We start from the raw sequence: 15,682 nt of genomic DNA, 5'->3' as shown, positions 1-15,682 counted from the left end.
CGAGTCAATGTATGTAATCCCAGTCATGATCTTTAATTCTTCCAGCCCAAGCTGAGAGGGTTTCAGTTTTCTCGGCCACAAGTGAGAAAAGTAGACTGTTTCACAACAAGATATAGTACTATGGTTCCTTAACTGTTCCCATTAAACAATGGCACTCTGTATCTATAGAAACGGCGGCAATATTCGCTTCAGCGCAGGGGGCTTTTGCTGGGGACTGTCAGGAGGGGACTTGCTGGATGCATGAAGGGAGAAGACCAGACAGAGACGTCTGACGCTCCGCTGACGCTTGCAGAAAACTACATTAAGTATGATTCCCGCCTATAACTGACGGCGAGAGAGATGCATCATCTGTCCACGTCTCATCGAAACACACTGTCACCAAGCAATGGCTGACGCTTCGAGGACGGCATGAAATTGACAGGGAGGTGATGCAGCTAACGTTCCTGGCAAATGTGCTAACAGGGCACACACGTCCGTTGGAGTGTATACATATGATGGGGACCGGCTGTGACACAGCAGTCAACCAAAGTCAAAAAATGTGACTAATCATACAGTGTTTCCAGTGTGTCGTTTACCACTTTGTAAGTGGATGCTGTTCTAAAGAGCGTAATTCCCATTTATCTGTAAGCAGCGCACGTGAGCTAATCTAATAGCAGGACTGTGTTACTACGATTGTACAGAGCAACTCTGTCAATACGCAGGTGTTTCAATCAGTAGGGCCATGGTAAACAGAGCGATTCGGAGTGATGTATCGTGTCTGTTACATAAATAATGAGTCTTTGATGTAATTGCTTCAGAGAAATATGAAAGTAAGCCTATCAGAAAAGTAACGCGAGACATGTAGCACGGGTCATGTCTTGCAGAATCTCTTACATCTGAGCCCGTCACTTGCACAGCGTCCCTTTGGCGCAGAGGATAGCGCGTTGGACTTCTAATCCAAAGGTCGTGGGTTCGATCCCCACAAGGGACGGGCAATTTTTAAAAACATGTGCCAATCACGAGATGGGTATTGACATATGGGTAACCACAAGCGTCTTCAAAAGGTGAAAATTGTTGTGACCTCAGTTCTATGCTTAAATATGTCAACCTTACACATACAAGCAAAATTCTCGTAGATCTGTTATCCATGACGCTGTTATGTGTAAATGCTGTAAAAACGGAACCATATCTTCACGTGCCTGTTCACGCAAATTTTCTTTCAATACCCAATTTTTACCTACAGATAGAAATATAGCAATAGAACGCACATTTTGTACAGAAACAAATACAATGAAGAGTGAAATAATTTTGTATTACTTCACGAGTCAATGTATGTAATCCCAGTCATGATCTTTAATTCTTCCAGCCCAAGCTGAGAGGGTTTCAGTTTTCTCGGCCACAAGTGAGAAAAGTAGACTGTTTCACAACAAGATATAGTACTATGGTTCCTTAACTGTTCCCATTAAACAATGGCACTCTGTATCTATAGAAACGGCGGCAATATTCGCTTCAGCGCAGGGGGCTTTTGCTGGGGACTGTCAGGAGGGGACTTGCTGGATGCATGAAGGGAGAAGACCAGACAGAGACGTCTGACGCTCCGCTGACGCTTGCAGAAAACTACATTAAGTATGATTCCCGCCTATAACTGACGGCGAGAGAGATGCATCATCTGTCCACGTCTCATCGAAACACACTGTCACCAAGCAATGGCTGACGCTTCGAGGACGGCATGAAATTGACAGGGAGGTGATGCAGCTAACGTTCCTGGCAAATGTGCTAACAGGGCACACACGTCCGTTGGAGTGTATACATATGATGGGGACCGGCTGTGACACAGCAGTCAACCAAAGTCAAAAAATGTGACTAATCATACAGTGTTTCCAGTGTGTCGTTTACCACTTTGTGAGTGGATGCTGTTCTAAAGAGCGTAATTCCCATTTATCTGTAAGCAGCGCACGTGAGCGAATCTAATAGCAGGACTGTGTTACTACGATTGTACAGAGCAACTCTGTCAATACGCAGGTGTTTCAATCAGTAGGGCCATGGTAAACAGAGCGATTCGGAGTGATGTATCGTGTCTGTTACATAAATAATGAGTCTTTGATGCAATTGCTTCAGAGAAATATGAAAGTAAGCCTATCAGAAAAGTAACGCGAGACATGTAGCACGGGTCATGTCTTGCAGAATCTCTTACATCTGAGCCCGTCACTTGCACAGCGTCCCTTTGGCGCAGAGGATAGCGCGTTGGACTTCTAATCCAAAGGTCGTGGGTTCGATCCCCACAAGGGACGGGCAATTTTTAAAAACATGTGCCAATCACGAGATGGGTATTGACATATGGGTAACCACAAGCGTCTTCAAAAGGTGAAAATTGTTGTGACCTCAGTTCTATGCTTAAATATGTCAACCTTACACATACAAGCAAAATTCTCGTACATCTGTTATCCATGACGCTGTTATGTGTAAATGCTGTAAAAACGGAACCATATCTTCACGTGCCTGTTCACGCAAATTTTCTTTCAATACCCAATTTTTACCTACAGATAGAAATATAGCAATAGAACGCACATTTTGTACAGAAACAAATACAATGAAGAGTGAAATAATTTTGTATTACTTCACGAGTCAATGTATGTAATCCCAGTCATGATCTTTAATTCTTCCAGCCCAAGCTGAGAGGGTTTCAGTTTTCTCGGCCACAAGTGAGAAAAGTAGACTGTTTCACAACAAGATATAGTACTATGGTTCCTTAACTGTTCCCATTAAACAATGGCACTCTGTATCTATAGAAACGGCGGCAATATTCGCTTCAGCGCAGGGGGCTTTTGCTGGGGACTGTCAGGAGGGGACTTGCTGGATGCATGAAGGGAGAAGACCAGACAGAGACGTCTGACGCTCCGCTGACGCTTGCAGAAAACTACATTAAGTATGATTCCCGCCTATAACTGACGGCGAGAGAGATGCATCATCTGTCCACGTCTCATCGAAACACACTGTCACCAAGCAATGGCTGACGCTTCGAGGACGGCATGAAATTGACAGGGAGGTGATGCAGCTAACGTTCCTGGCAAATGTGCTAACAGGGCACACACGTCCGTTGGAGTGTATACATATGATGGGGACCGGCTGTGACACAGCAGTCAACCAAAGTCAAAAAATGTGACTAATCATACAGTGTTTCCAGTGTGTCGTTTACCACTTTGTGAGTGGATGCTGTTCTAAAGAGCGTAATTCCCATTTATCTGTAAGCAGCGCACGTGAGCGAATCTAATAGCAGGACTGTGTTACTACGATTGTACAGAGCAACTCTGTCAATACGCAGGTGTTTCAATCAGTAGGGCCATGGTAAACAGAGCGATTCGGAGTGATGTATCGTGTCTGTTACATAAATAATGAGTCTTTGATGTAATTGCTTCAGAGAAATATGAAAGTAAGCCTATCAGAAAAGTAACGCGAGACATGTAGCACGGGTCATGTCTTGCAGAATCTCTTACATCTGAGCCCGTCACTTGCACAGCTTCCCTTTGGCGCAGAGGATAGCGCGTTGGACTTCTAATCCAAAGGTCGTGGGTTCGATCCCCACAAGGGACGGGCAATTTTTAAAAACATGTGCCAATCACGAGATGGGTATTGACATATGGGTAACCACAAGCGTCTTCAAAAGGTGAAAAGTGTTGTGACCTCAGTTCTATGCTTAAATATGTCAACCTTACACATACAAGCAAAATTCTCGTAGATCTGTTATCCATGACGCTGTTATGTGTAAATGCTGTAAAAACGGAACCATATCTTCACGTGCCTGTTCACGCAAATTTTCTTTCAATACCCAATTTTTACCTACAGATAGAAATATAGCAATAGAACGCAAATTTTGTACAGAAACAAATACAATGAAGAGTGAAATAATTTTGTATTACTTCACGATTCAATGTATGTAGTCCCAGTCATGATCTTTAATTCTTCCAGCCCAAGCTGAGAGGGTTTCAGTTTTCTCGGCCACAAGTGAGAAAAGTAGACCGTTTCACAACAAGATATAGTACTATGGTTCCTTAACTGTTCCCATTAAACAATGGCACTCTGTATCTATAGAAACGGCGGCAATATTCGCTTCAGCGCAGGGGGCTTTTGCTGGGGACTGTCAGGAGGGGACTTGCTGGATGCATGAAGGGAGAAGACCAGACAGAGACGTCTGACGCTCCGCTGACGCTTGCAGAAAACTACATTAAGTATGATTCCCGCCTATAACTGACGGCGAGAGAGATGCATCATCTGTCCACGTCTCATCGAAACACACTGTCACCAAGCAATGGCTGACGCTTCGAGGACGGCATGAAATTGACAGGGAGGTGATGCAGCTAACGTTCCTGGCAAATGTGCTAACAGGGCACACACGTCCGTTGGAGTGTATACATATGATGGGGACCGGCTGTGACACAGCAGTCAACCAAAGTCAAAAAATGTGACTAATCATACAGTGTTTCCAGTGTGTCGTTTACCACTTTGTGAGTGGATGCTGTTCTAAAGAGCGTAATTCCCATTTATCTGTAAGCAGCGCACGTGAGCGAATCTAATAGCAGGACTGTGTTACTCCGATTGTACAGAGCAACTCTGTCAGTACGCAGGTGTTTCAATCAGTAGGGCCATGGTAAACAGAGCGATTCGGAGTGATGTATCGTGTCTGTTACATAAATAATGAGTCTTTGATGTAATTGCTTCAGAGAAATATGAAAGTAAGCCTATCAGAAAAGTAACGCGAGACATGTAGCACGGGTCATGTCCTGCAGAATCTCTTACATCTGAGCCCGTCACTTGCACAGCGTCCCTTTGGCGCAGAGGATAGCGCGTTGGACTTCTAATCCAAAGGTCGTGGGTTCGATCCCCACAAGGGACGGGCAATTTTTAAAAACATGTGCCAATCACGAGATGGGTATTGACATATGGGTAACCACAAGCGTCTTCAAAAGGTGAAAAGTGTTGTGACCTCAGTTCTATGCTTAAATATGTCAACCTTACACATACAAGCAAAATTCTCGTAGATCTGTTATCCATGACGCTGTTATGTGTAAATGCTGTAAAAACGGAACCATATCTTCACGTGCCTGTTCACGCAAATTTTCTTTCAATACCCAATTTTTACCTACAGATAGAAATATAGCAATAGAACGCACATTTTGTACAGAAACAAATACAATGAAGAGTGAAATAATTTTGTATTACTTCACGAGTCAATGTATGTAATCCCAGTCATGATCTTTAATTCTTCCAGCCCAAGCTGAGAGGGTTTCAGTTTTCTCGGCCACAAGTGAGAAAAGTAGACTGTTTCACAACAAGATATAGTACTATGGTTCCTTAACTGTTCCCATTAAACAATGGCACTCTGTATCTATAGAAACGGCGGCAATATTCGCTTCAGCGCAGGGGGCTTTTGCTGGGGACTGTCAGGAGGGGACTTGCTGGATGCATGAAGGGAGAAGACCAGACAGAGACGTCTGACGCTCCGCTGACGCTTGCAGGAAACTACATTAAGTATGATTCCCGCCTATAACTGACGGCGAGAGAGATGCATCATCTGTCCACGTCTCATCGAAACACACTGTCACCAAGCAATGGCTGACGCTTCGAGGACGGCATGAAATTGACAGGGAGGTGATGCAGCTAACGTTCCTGGCAAATGTGCTAACAGGGCACACACGTCCGTTGGAGTGTATACATATGATGGGGACCGGCTGTGACACAGCAGTCAACCAAAGTCAAAAAATGTGACTAATCATACAGTGTTTCCAGTGTGTCGTTTACCACTTTGTGAGTGGATGCTGTTCTAAAGAGCGTAATTCCCATTTATCTGTAAGCAGCGCACGTGAGCGAATCTAATAGCAGGACTGTGTTACTCTGATTGTACAGAGCAACTCTGTCAATACGCAGGTGTTTCAATCAGTAGGGCCATGGTAAACAGAGCGATTCGGAGTGATGTATCGTGTCTGTTACATAAATAATGAGTCTTTGATGTAATTGCTTCAGAGAAATATGAAAGTAAGTCTATCAGAAAAGTAACGCGAGACATGTAGCACGGGTCATGTCTTGCAGAATCTCTTACATCTGAGCCCGTCACTTGCACAGCGTCCCTTTGGCGCAGAGGATAGCGCGTTGGACTTCTAATCCAAAGGTCGTGGGTTCGATCCCCACAAGGGACGGGCAATTTTTAAAAACATGTGCCAATCACGAGATGGGTATTGACATTTGGGTAACCACAAGCGTCTTCAAAAGGTGAAAATTGTTGTGACCTCAGTTCTATGCTTCAATATGTCAACCTTACACATACAAGCAAAATTCTCGTAGATCTGTTATCCATGACGCTGTTATGCGTAAATGCTGTAAAAACGGAACCATATCTTCTTGTGCCTGTTCACGCAAATTTTCTTTCAATACCCAATTTTTACCTACAGATAGAAATATAGCAATAGAACGCACATTTTGTACAGAAACAAATACAATGAAGAGTGAAATAATTTTGTATTACTTCACGAGTCAATGTATGTAATCCCAGTCATGATCTTTAATTCTTCCAGCCCAAGCTGAGAGGGTTTCAGTTTTCTCGGCCACAAGTGAGAAAAGTAGACTGTTTCACAACAAGATATAGTACTATGGTTCCTTAACTGTTCCCATTAAACAATGGCACTCTGTATCTATAGAAACGGCGGCAATATTCGCTTCAGCGCAGGGGGCTTTTGCTGGGGACTGTCAGGAGGGGACTTGCTGGATGCATGAAGGGAGAAGACCAGACAGAGACGTCTGACGCTCCGCTGACGCTTGCAGAAAACTACATTAAGTATGATTCCCGCCTATAACTGACGGCGAGAGAGATGCATCATCTGTCCACGTCTCATCGAAACACACTGTCACCAAGCAATGGCTGACGCTTCGAGGACGGCATGAAATTGACAGGGAGGTGATGCAGCTAACGTTCCTGGCAAATGTGCTAACAGGGCACACACGTCCGTTGGAGTGTATACATATGATGGGGACCGGCTGTGACACAGCAGTCAACCAAAGTCAAAAAATGTGACTAATCATACAGTGTTTCCAGTGTGTCGTTTACCACTTTGTGAGTGGATGCTGTTCTAAAGGGCGTAATTCCCATTTATCTGTAAGCAGCGCACGTGAGCGAATCTAATAGCAGGACTGTGTTACTACGATTGTACAGAGCAACTCTGTCAATACGCAGGTGTTTCAATCAGTAGGGCCATGGTAAACAGAGCGATTCGGAGTGATGTATCGTGTCTGTTACATAAATAATGAGTCTTTGATGTAATTGCTTCAGAGAAATATGAAAGTAAGCCTATCAGAAAAGTAACGCGAGACATGTAGCACGGGTCATGTCTTGCAGAATCTCTTACATCTGAACCCGTCGCTTGCACAGCGTCCCTTTGGCGCAGAGGATAGCGCGTTGGACTTCTAATCCAAAGGTCGTGGGTTCGATCCCTACAAGGGACGGGCAATTTTTAAAAACATGTGCCAATCACGAGATGGGTATTGACATATGGGTAACCACAAGCGTCTTCAAAAGGTGAAAATTGTTGTGACCTCAGTTCTATGCTTAAATATGGCAACCTTACACATACAAGCAAAATTCTCGTAGATCTGTTATCCATGACGCTGTTATGTGTAAATGCTGTAAAAACGGAACCATATCTTCACGTGCCTGTTCACGCAAATTTTCTTTCAATACCCAATTTTTACCTACAGATAAAAATATAGCGATAGAACGCACATTTTGTACAGAAACAAATACAATGAAGAGTGAAATAATTTTGTATTACTTCACGAGTCAATGTATGTAATCCCAGTCATGATCTTTAATTCTTCCAGCCCACGCTGAGAGGGTTTCAGTTTTCTCGGCCACAAGTGAGAAAAGTAGACTGTTTCACAACAAGATATAGTACTATGGTTCCTTAACTGTTCCCATTAAACAATGGCACTCTGTATCTATAGAAACGGCGGCAATATTCGCTTCAGCGCAGGGGGCTTTTGCTGGGGACTGTCAGGAGGGGACTTGCTGGATGCATGAAGGGAGAAGACCAGACAGAGACGTCTGACGCTCCGCTGACGCTTGCAGAAAACTACATTAAGTATGATTCCCGCCTATAACTGACGGCGAGAGAGATGCATCATCTGTCCACGTCTCATCGAAACACACTGTCACCAAGCAATGGCTGACGCTTCGAGGACGGCATGAAATTGACAGGGAGGTGATGCAGCTAACGTTCCTGGCAAATGTGCTAACAGGGCACACACGTCCGTTGGAGTGTATACATATGATGGGGACCGGCTGTGACACAGCAGTCAACCAAAGTCAAAAAATGTGACTAATCATACAGTGTTTCCAGTGTGTCGTTTACCACTTTGTGAGTGGATGCTGTTCTAAAGAGCGTAATTCCCATTTATCTGTAAGCAGCGCACGTGAGCGAATCTAATAGCAGGACTGTGTTACTACGATTGTACAGAGCAACTCTGTCAATACGCAGGTGTTTCAATCAGTAGGGCCATGGGAAACAGAGCGATTCGGAGTGATGTATCGTGTCTGTTACATAAATAATGAGTCTTTGATGTAATTGCTTCAGAGAAATATGAAAGTAAGCCTATCAGAAAAGTAACGCGAGACATGTAGCACGGGTCATGTCTTGCAGAATCCCTTACATCTGAGCTCGTCACTTGCAAAGCGTCGCTTTGGCGCAGAGGATAGCGCGTTGGACTTCTAATCCAAAGGTCGTGGGTTCGATCCCCACAAGAGACGGGCAATTTTTAAAAACATGTGCCAATCACGAGATGGGTATTGACATATGGGTAACCACAAGCGTCTTCAAAAGGTGAAAATTGTTGTGACCTCAGTTCTATGCTTAAATATGTCAACCTTACACATACAAGCAAAATTCTCGTAGATCTGTTATCCATGACGCTGTTATGTGTAAATGCTGTAAAAACGGAACCATATCTTCACGTGCCTGTTCACGCAAATTTTCTTTCAATACCCAATTTTTACCTACAGATAGAAATATAGCAATAGAACGCACATTTTGTACAGAAACAAATACAATGAAGAGTGAAATAATTTTGTATTACTTCACGAGTCAATGTATGTAATCCCAGTCATGATCTTTAATTCTTCCAGCCCAAGCTGAGAGGGTTTCAGTTTTCTCGGCCACAAGTGAGAAAAGTAGACTGTTTCACAACAAGATATAGTACTATGGTTCCTTAACTGTTCCCATTAAACAATGGCACTCTGTATCTATAGAAACGGCGGCAATATTCGCTTCAGCGCAGGGGGCTTTTGCTGGGGACTGTCAGGAGGGGACTTGCTGGATGCATGAAGGGAGAAGACCAGACAGAGACGTCTGACGCTCCGCTGACGCTTGCAGAAAACTACATTAAGTATGATTCCCGCCTATAACTGACGGCGAGAGAGATGCATCATCTGTCCACGTCTCATCGACACACACTGTCACCAAGCAATGGCTGACGCTTCGAGGACGGCATGAAATTTACAGGGAGGTGATGCAGCTAACGTTCCTGGCAAATGTGCTAACAGGGCACACACGTCCGTTGGAGTGTATACATATGATGGGGACCGGCTGTGACACAGCAGTCAACCAAAGTCAAAAAATGTGACTAATCATACAGTGTTTCCAGTGTGTCGTTTACCACTTTGTGAGTGGATGCTGTTCTAAAGAGCGTAATTCCCATTTATCTGTAAGCAGCGCACGTGAGCGAATCTAATAGCAGGACTGTGTTACTCCGATTGTACAGAGCAACTCTGTCAATACGCAGGTGTTTCAATCAGTAGGGCCATGGTAAACAGAGCGATTCGGAGTGATGTATCGTGTCTGTTACATAAATAATGAGTCTTTGATGTAATTGCTTCAGAGAAATATGAAAGTAAGCCTATCAGAAAAGTAACACGAGACATGTAGCACGGGTCATGTCTTGCAGAATCTCTTACATCTGAGCCCGTCACTTGAACAGCGTCCCTTTGGCGCAGAGGATAGCGCGTTGGTCTTCTAATCCAAAGGTCGTGGGTTCGATCCCCACAAGGGACGTGCAATTTTAAAAAACATGTGCCAATCACGAGATGGGTATTGACATATGGGTAACCACAAGCGTCTTCAAAAGGTGAAAATTGTTGTGACCTCAGTTCTATGCTTAAATATGTCAACCTTACACATACAAGCAAAATTCTCGTAGATCTGTTATCCATGACGCTGTTATGTGTAAATGCTGTAAAAACGGAACCATATCTTCACGTGCCTGTTCACGCAAATTTTCTTTCAATACCCAATTTTTACCTACAGATAGAAATATAGCAATAGAACGCACATTTTGTATAGAAACAAATACAATGAAGAGTGAAATAATTTTGTATTACTTCACGAGTCAATGTATGTAATCCCAGTCATGATCTTTAATTCTTCCAGCCCAAGCTGAGAGGGTTTCAGTTTTCTCGGCCACAAGTGAGAAAAGTAGACTGTTTCACAACAAGATATAGTACTATGGTTCCTTAACTGTTCCCATTAAACAATGGCACTCTGTATCTATAGAAACGGCGGCAATATTCGCTTCAGCGCAGGGGGCTTTTGCTGGGGACTGTCAGGAGGGGACTTGCTGGATGCATGAAGGGAGAAGACCAGACAGAGACGTCTGACGCTCCGCTGACGCTTGCAGAAAACTACATTAAGTATGATTCCCGCCTATAACTGACGGCGAGAGAGATGCAGCATCTGTCCACGTCTCATCGAAACACACTGTCACCAAGCAATGGCTGACGCTTCGAGGACGGCATGAAATTGACAGGGAGGTGATGCAGCTAACGTTCCTGGCAAATGTGCTAACAGGGCACACACGTCCGTTGGAGTGTATACATATGATGGGGACCGGCTGTGACACAGCAGTCAACCAAAGTCAAAAAATGTGACTAATCATACAGTGTTTCCAGTGTGTCGTTTACCACTTTGTGAGTGGATGCTGTTCTAAAGAGCGTAATTCCCATTTATCTGTAAGCAGCGCACGTGAGCGAATCTAATAGCATTACTGTGTTACTCCGATTGTACAGAGCAACTCTGTCAATACGCAGGTGTTTCAATCAGTAGGGCCATGGTAAACAGAGCGATTCGGAGTGATGTATCGTGTCTGTTACATAAATAATGAGTCTTTGAAGTAATTGCTTCAGAGAAATATGAAAGTAAGCCTATCAGAAAAGTAACGCGAGACATGTAGCACGGGTCATGTCTTGCAGAATCTCTTACATCTGAGCCCGTCACTTGCACAGCGTCCCTTTGGCGCAGAGGATAGCGCGTTGGACTTCTAATCCAAAGGTCGTGGGTTCGATCCCCACAAGGGACGGGCAATTTTTAAAAACATGTGCCAATCACGAGATGGGTATTGACATATGGGTAACCACAAGCGTCTTCAAAAGGTGAAAATTGTTGTGACCTCAGTTCTATGCTTAAATATGTCAACCTTACACATACAAGCAAAATTCTCATAGATCTGTTATCCATGACGCTGTTATGTGTAAATGCTGTAAAAACGGAACCATATCTTCACGTGCCTGTTCACGCAAATTTTCTTTCAATACCCAATTTTTACCTACAGATAGAAATATAGCAATAGAACGCACATTTTGTACAGAAACAAATACAATGAAGAGTGAAATAATTTTGTATTACTTCACGAGTCAATGTATGTAATCCCAGTTATGATCTTTAATTCTTCCAGCCCAAGCTGAGAGGGTTTCAGGTTTCTCGGCCACAAGTGAGAAAAGTAGACTGTTTCACAACAAGATATAGTACTATGGTTCCTTAACTGTTCCCATTAAACAATGGCACTCTGTATCTATAGAAACGGCGGCAATATTCGCTTCAGCGCAGGGGGCTTTTGCTGGGGACTGTCAGGAGGGGACTTGCTGGATGCATGAAGGGAGAAGACCAGACAGAGACGTCTGACGCTCCGCTGACGCTTGCAGAAAACTACATTAAGTATGATTCCCGACTATAACTGACGGCGAGAGAGATGCATCATCTGTCCACGTCTCATCGAAACACACTGTCACCAAGCAATGGCTGACGCTTCGAGGGCGGCATGAAATTGACAGGGAGGTGATGCAGCTAACGTTCCTGGCAAATGTGCTAACAGGGCACACACGTCCGTTGGAGTGTATACATATGATGGGGACCGGCTGTGACACAGCAGTCAACCAAAGTCAAAAAATGTGACTAATCATACAGTGTTTCCAGTGTGTCGTTTACCACTTTGTGAGTGGATGCTGTTCTAAAAAGCGTAATTCCCATTTATCTGTAAGCAGCGCACGTGAGCGAATCTAATAGCAGGACTGTGTTACTACGATTGTACAGAGCAACTCTGTCAATACGCAGGTGTTTCAATCAGTAGGGCCATGGTAAACAGAGCGATTCGGAGTGATGTATCGTGTCTGTTACATAAATAATGAGTCTTTGATGTAATTGCTTCAGAGAAATATGAAAGTAAGCCTATCAGAAAAGTAACGCGAGACATGTAGCACGGGTCATGTCTTGCAGAATCTCTTACATCTGAGCCCGTCACTTGCACAGCGTCCCTTTGGCGCAGAGGATAGCGCGTTGGACTTCTAATCCAAAGGTCGTGGGTTCGATCCCCACAAGGGACGGGCAATTTTTAAAAACATGTGCCAATCACGACATGGGTATTGACATATGGGTAACCACAAGCGTCTTCAAAAGGTGAAAATTGTTGTGACCTCAGTTCTATGCTTAAATATGTCAACCTTACACATACAAGCAAAATTCTCGTAGATCTGTTATCCACGACGCTGTTATGTGTAAATGCTGTAAAAACGGAACCATATCTTCACGTGCCTGTTCACGCAAATTTTCTTTCAATACCCAATTTTTACCTACAGATAGAAATATAGCAATAGAACGCACATTTTGTATAGAAACAAATACAATGAAGAGTGAAATAATTTTGTATTACTTCACGAGTCAATGTATGTAATCCCAGTCATGATCTTTAATTCTTCCAGCCCAAGCTGAGAGGGTTTCAGTTTTCTCGGCCACAAGTGAGAAAAGTAGACTGTTTCACAACAAGATATAGTACTATGGTTCCTTAACTGTTCCCATTAAACAATGGCACTCTGTATCTATAGAAACGGCGGCAATATTCGCTTCAGCGCAGGGGGCTTTTGCTGGGGACTGTCAGGAGGGGACTTGCTGGATGCATGAAGGGAGAAGACCAGACAGAGACGTCTGACGCTCCGCTGACGCTTGCAGAAAACTACATTAAGTATGATTCCCGCCTATAACTGACGGCGAGAGAGATGCATCATCTGTCCACGTCTCATCGAAACACACTGTCACCAAGCAATGGCTGACGCTTCGAGGACGGCATGAAATTGACAGGGAGGTGATGCAGCTAACGTTCCTGGCAAATGTGCTAACAGGGCACACACGTCCGTTGGAGTGTATACATATGATGGGGACCGGCTGTGACACAGCAGTCAACCAAAGTCAAAAAATGTGACTAATCATACAGTGTTTCCAGTGTGTCGTTTACCACTTTGTGAGTGGATGCTGTTCTAAAGAGCGTAATTCCCATTTATCTGTAAGCAGCGCACGTGAGCGAATCTAATAGCAGGACTGTGTTACTACGATTGTACAGAGCAACTCTGTCAATACGCAGGTGTTTCAATCAGTACGGCCATGGTAAACAGAGCGATTCGGAGTGATGTATCGTGTCTGTTACATAAATAATGAGTCTTTGATGTAATTGCTTCAGAGAAATATGAAAGTAAGCCTATCAGAAAAGTAACACGAGACATGTAGCACGGGTCATGTCTTGCAGAATCTCTTACATCTGAGCCCGTCACTTGCACAGCGTCCCTTAGGCGCAGAGGATAGCGCGTTGGACTTCTAATCCAAAGGTCGTGGGTTCGATCCCCACAAGGGACGGGCAATTTTTAAAAACATGTGCCAATCACGACATGAGTATTGACATATGGGTAACCACAAGCGTCTTCAAAAGGTGAAAATTGTTGTGACCTCAGTTCTATGCTTAAATATGTCAACCTTACACATACAAGCAAAATTCTCGTAGATCTGTTATCCATGACGCTGTTATGTGTAAATGCTGTAAAAACGGAACCATATCTTCACGTGCCTGTTCACGCAAATTTTCTTTCAATACCCAATTTTTACCTACAGATAGAAATATAGCAATAGAACGCACATTTTGTACAGAAACAAATACAATGAAGAGTGAAATAATTTTGTATTACTTCACGAGTCAATGTATGTAATCCCAGTCATCATCTTTAATTCTTCCAGCCCAAGCTGAGAGGGTTTCAGTTTTCTCGGCCACAAGTGAGAAAAGTAGACTGTTTCACAACAAGATATAGTACTATGGTTCCTTAACTGTTCCCATTAAACAATGGCACTCTGTATCTATAGAAACGGCGGCAATATTCGCTTCAGCGCAGGGGGCTTTTGCTGGGGACTGTCAGGAGGGGACTTGCTGGATGCATGAAGGGAGAAGACCAGACAGAGACGTCTGACGCTCCGCTGACGCTTGCAGAAAACTACATTAAGTATGATTCCCGCCTATAACTGACGGCGAGAGAGATGCATCATCTGTCCACGTCTCATCGAAACACACTGTCACCAAGCAATGGCTGACGCTTCGAGGACGGCATGAAATTGACAGGGAGGTGATGCAGCTAACGTTCCTGGCAAATGTGCTAACAGGGCACACACGTCCGTTGGAGTGTATACATATGATGGGGACCGGCTGTGACACAGCAGTCAACCAAAGTCAAAAAATGTGACTAATCATACAGTGTTTCCAGTGTGTCGTTTACCACTTTGTGAGTGGATGCTGTTCTAAAGAGCGTAATTCCCATTTATCTGTAAGCAGCGCACGTGAGCGAATCTAATAGCAGGACTGTGTTACTACGATTGTACAGAGCAACTCTGTCAATACGCAGGTGTTTCAATCAGTAGGGCCATGGTAAACAGAGCGATTCGGAGTGATGTATCGTGTCTGTTACATAAATAATGAGTCTTTGATGTAATTGCTTCAGAGAAATATGAAAGTAAGCCTATCAGAAAAGTAACGCGAGACATGTAGCACGGGTCATGTCTTGCAGAATCTCTTACATCTGAGCCCGTCACTTGCACAGCGTCTCTTTGGCGCAGAGGATAGCGCGTTGGACTTCTATTCCAAAGGTCGTGGGTTCGATCCCCACAAGGGACGGGCAATTTTTAAAAACATGTGCCAATCACGAGATGGGTATTGACTTATGGGTAACCACAAGCGTCTTCAAAAGGTGAAAATTGTTGTGACCTCAGTTCTATGCTTAAATATGTCAACCTTACACATAAAAGCAAAATTCTCGTAGATCTGTTATCCATGACGCTGTTATGTGTAAATGCTGTAAAAACGGAACCATATCTTCACGTGCCTGTTCACGCAAATTTTCTTTCAATACCCAATTTTTACCTACAGATAGAAATATAGCAATAGAACGCACATTTTGTACAGAAACAAATACAATGAAGAGTGAAATAATTTTGTATTACTTCACGAGTCAATGTATGTAATCCCAGTCATGATCTTTAATTCTTCCAGCCCAAGCTGAGAGGGTTTCAGTTTTCTCGGCCACAAG

At 43.8% G+C, this 15,682-nt stretch overlaps 12 non-coding genes across 12 annotated transcripts; all 12 read left to right on the top strand.

Moving 5' to 3' along the window:
• The first annotated feature begins 897 nt into the window (after nt 1–897).
• Trnar-ucu lies at nt 898–970 on the top strand. Its single transcript has one exon. It is a non-coding gene; the product is annotated as a tRNA-Arg (tRNA).
• A 1,227-nt stretch (nt 971–2,197) lies between these two features.
• Trnar-ucu lies at nt 2,198–2,270 on the top strand. Its single transcript has one exon. It is a non-coding gene; the product is annotated as a tRNA-Arg (tRNA).
• A 1,227-nt stretch (nt 2,271–3,497) lies between these two features.
• On the top strand, nt 3,498–3,570 carry Trnar-ucu. Its single transcript has one exon. It is a non-coding gene; the product is annotated as a tRNA-Arg (tRNA).
• Nucleotides 3,571–4,797: 1,227 nt separating this feature from the next.
• Nucleotides 4,798–4,870, top strand: Trnar-ucu. The gene has a single exon. It is a non-coding gene; the product is annotated as a tRNA-Arg (tRNA).
• Nucleotides 4,871–6,097: 1,227 nt separating this feature from the next.
• Nucleotides 6,098–6,170, top strand: Trnar-ucu. The gene has a single exon. It is a non-coding gene; the product is annotated as a tRNA-Arg (tRNA).
• A 1,227-nt stretch (nt 6,171–7,397) lies between these two features.
• Nucleotides 7,398–7,470, top strand: Trnar-ucu. The gene has a single exon. It is a non-coding gene; the product is annotated as a tRNA-Arg (tRNA).
• Nucleotides 7,471–8,697: 1,227 nt separating this feature from the next.
• Trnar-ucu lies at nt 8,698–8,770 on the top strand. The gene has a single exon. It is a non-coding gene; the product is annotated as a tRNA-Arg (tRNA).
• Nucleotides 8,771–9,997: 1,227 nt separating this feature from the next.
• On the top strand, nt 9,998–10,070 carry Trnar-ucu. The gene has a single exon. It is a non-coding gene; the product is annotated as a tRNA-Arg (tRNA).
• Nucleotides 10,071–11,297: 1,227 nt separating this feature from the next.
• Nucleotides 11,298–11,370, top strand: Trnar-ucu. Its single transcript has one exon. It is a non-coding gene; the product is annotated as a tRNA-Arg (tRNA).
• Nucleotides 11,371–12,597: 1,227 nt separating this feature from the next.
• Nucleotides 12,598–12,670, top strand: Trnar-ucu. Its single transcript has one exon. It is a non-coding gene; the product is annotated as a tRNA-Arg (tRNA).
• Nucleotides 12,671–13,897: 1,227 nt separating this feature from the next.
• On the top strand, nt 13,898–13,970 carry Trnar-ucu. Its single transcript has one exon. It is a non-coding gene; the product is annotated as a tRNA-Arg (tRNA).
• Nucleotides 13,971–15,197: 1,227 nt separating this feature from the next.
• On the top strand, nt 15,198–15,270 carry Trnar-ucu. The gene has a single exon. It is a non-coding gene; the product is annotated as a tRNA-Arg (tRNA).
• The last annotated feature ends 412 nt before the right edge of the window (nt 15,271–15,682 follow it).

The sequence above is a fragment of the Schistocerca americana genome, chromosome 1 (assembly GCF_021461395.2).
Source record: "Schistocerca americana isolate TAMUIC-IGC-003095 chromosome 1, iqSchAmer2.1, whole genome shotgun sequence".
In the NCBI taxonomy this organism is placed as follows: domain Eukaryota; kingdom Metazoa; phylum Arthropoda; class Insecta; order Orthoptera; family Acrididae; genus Schistocerca; species Schistocerca americana.
Note: the sequence above shows the minus strand (reverse complement) of the source record. Positions and strands in the feature narration are given on the sequence as shown.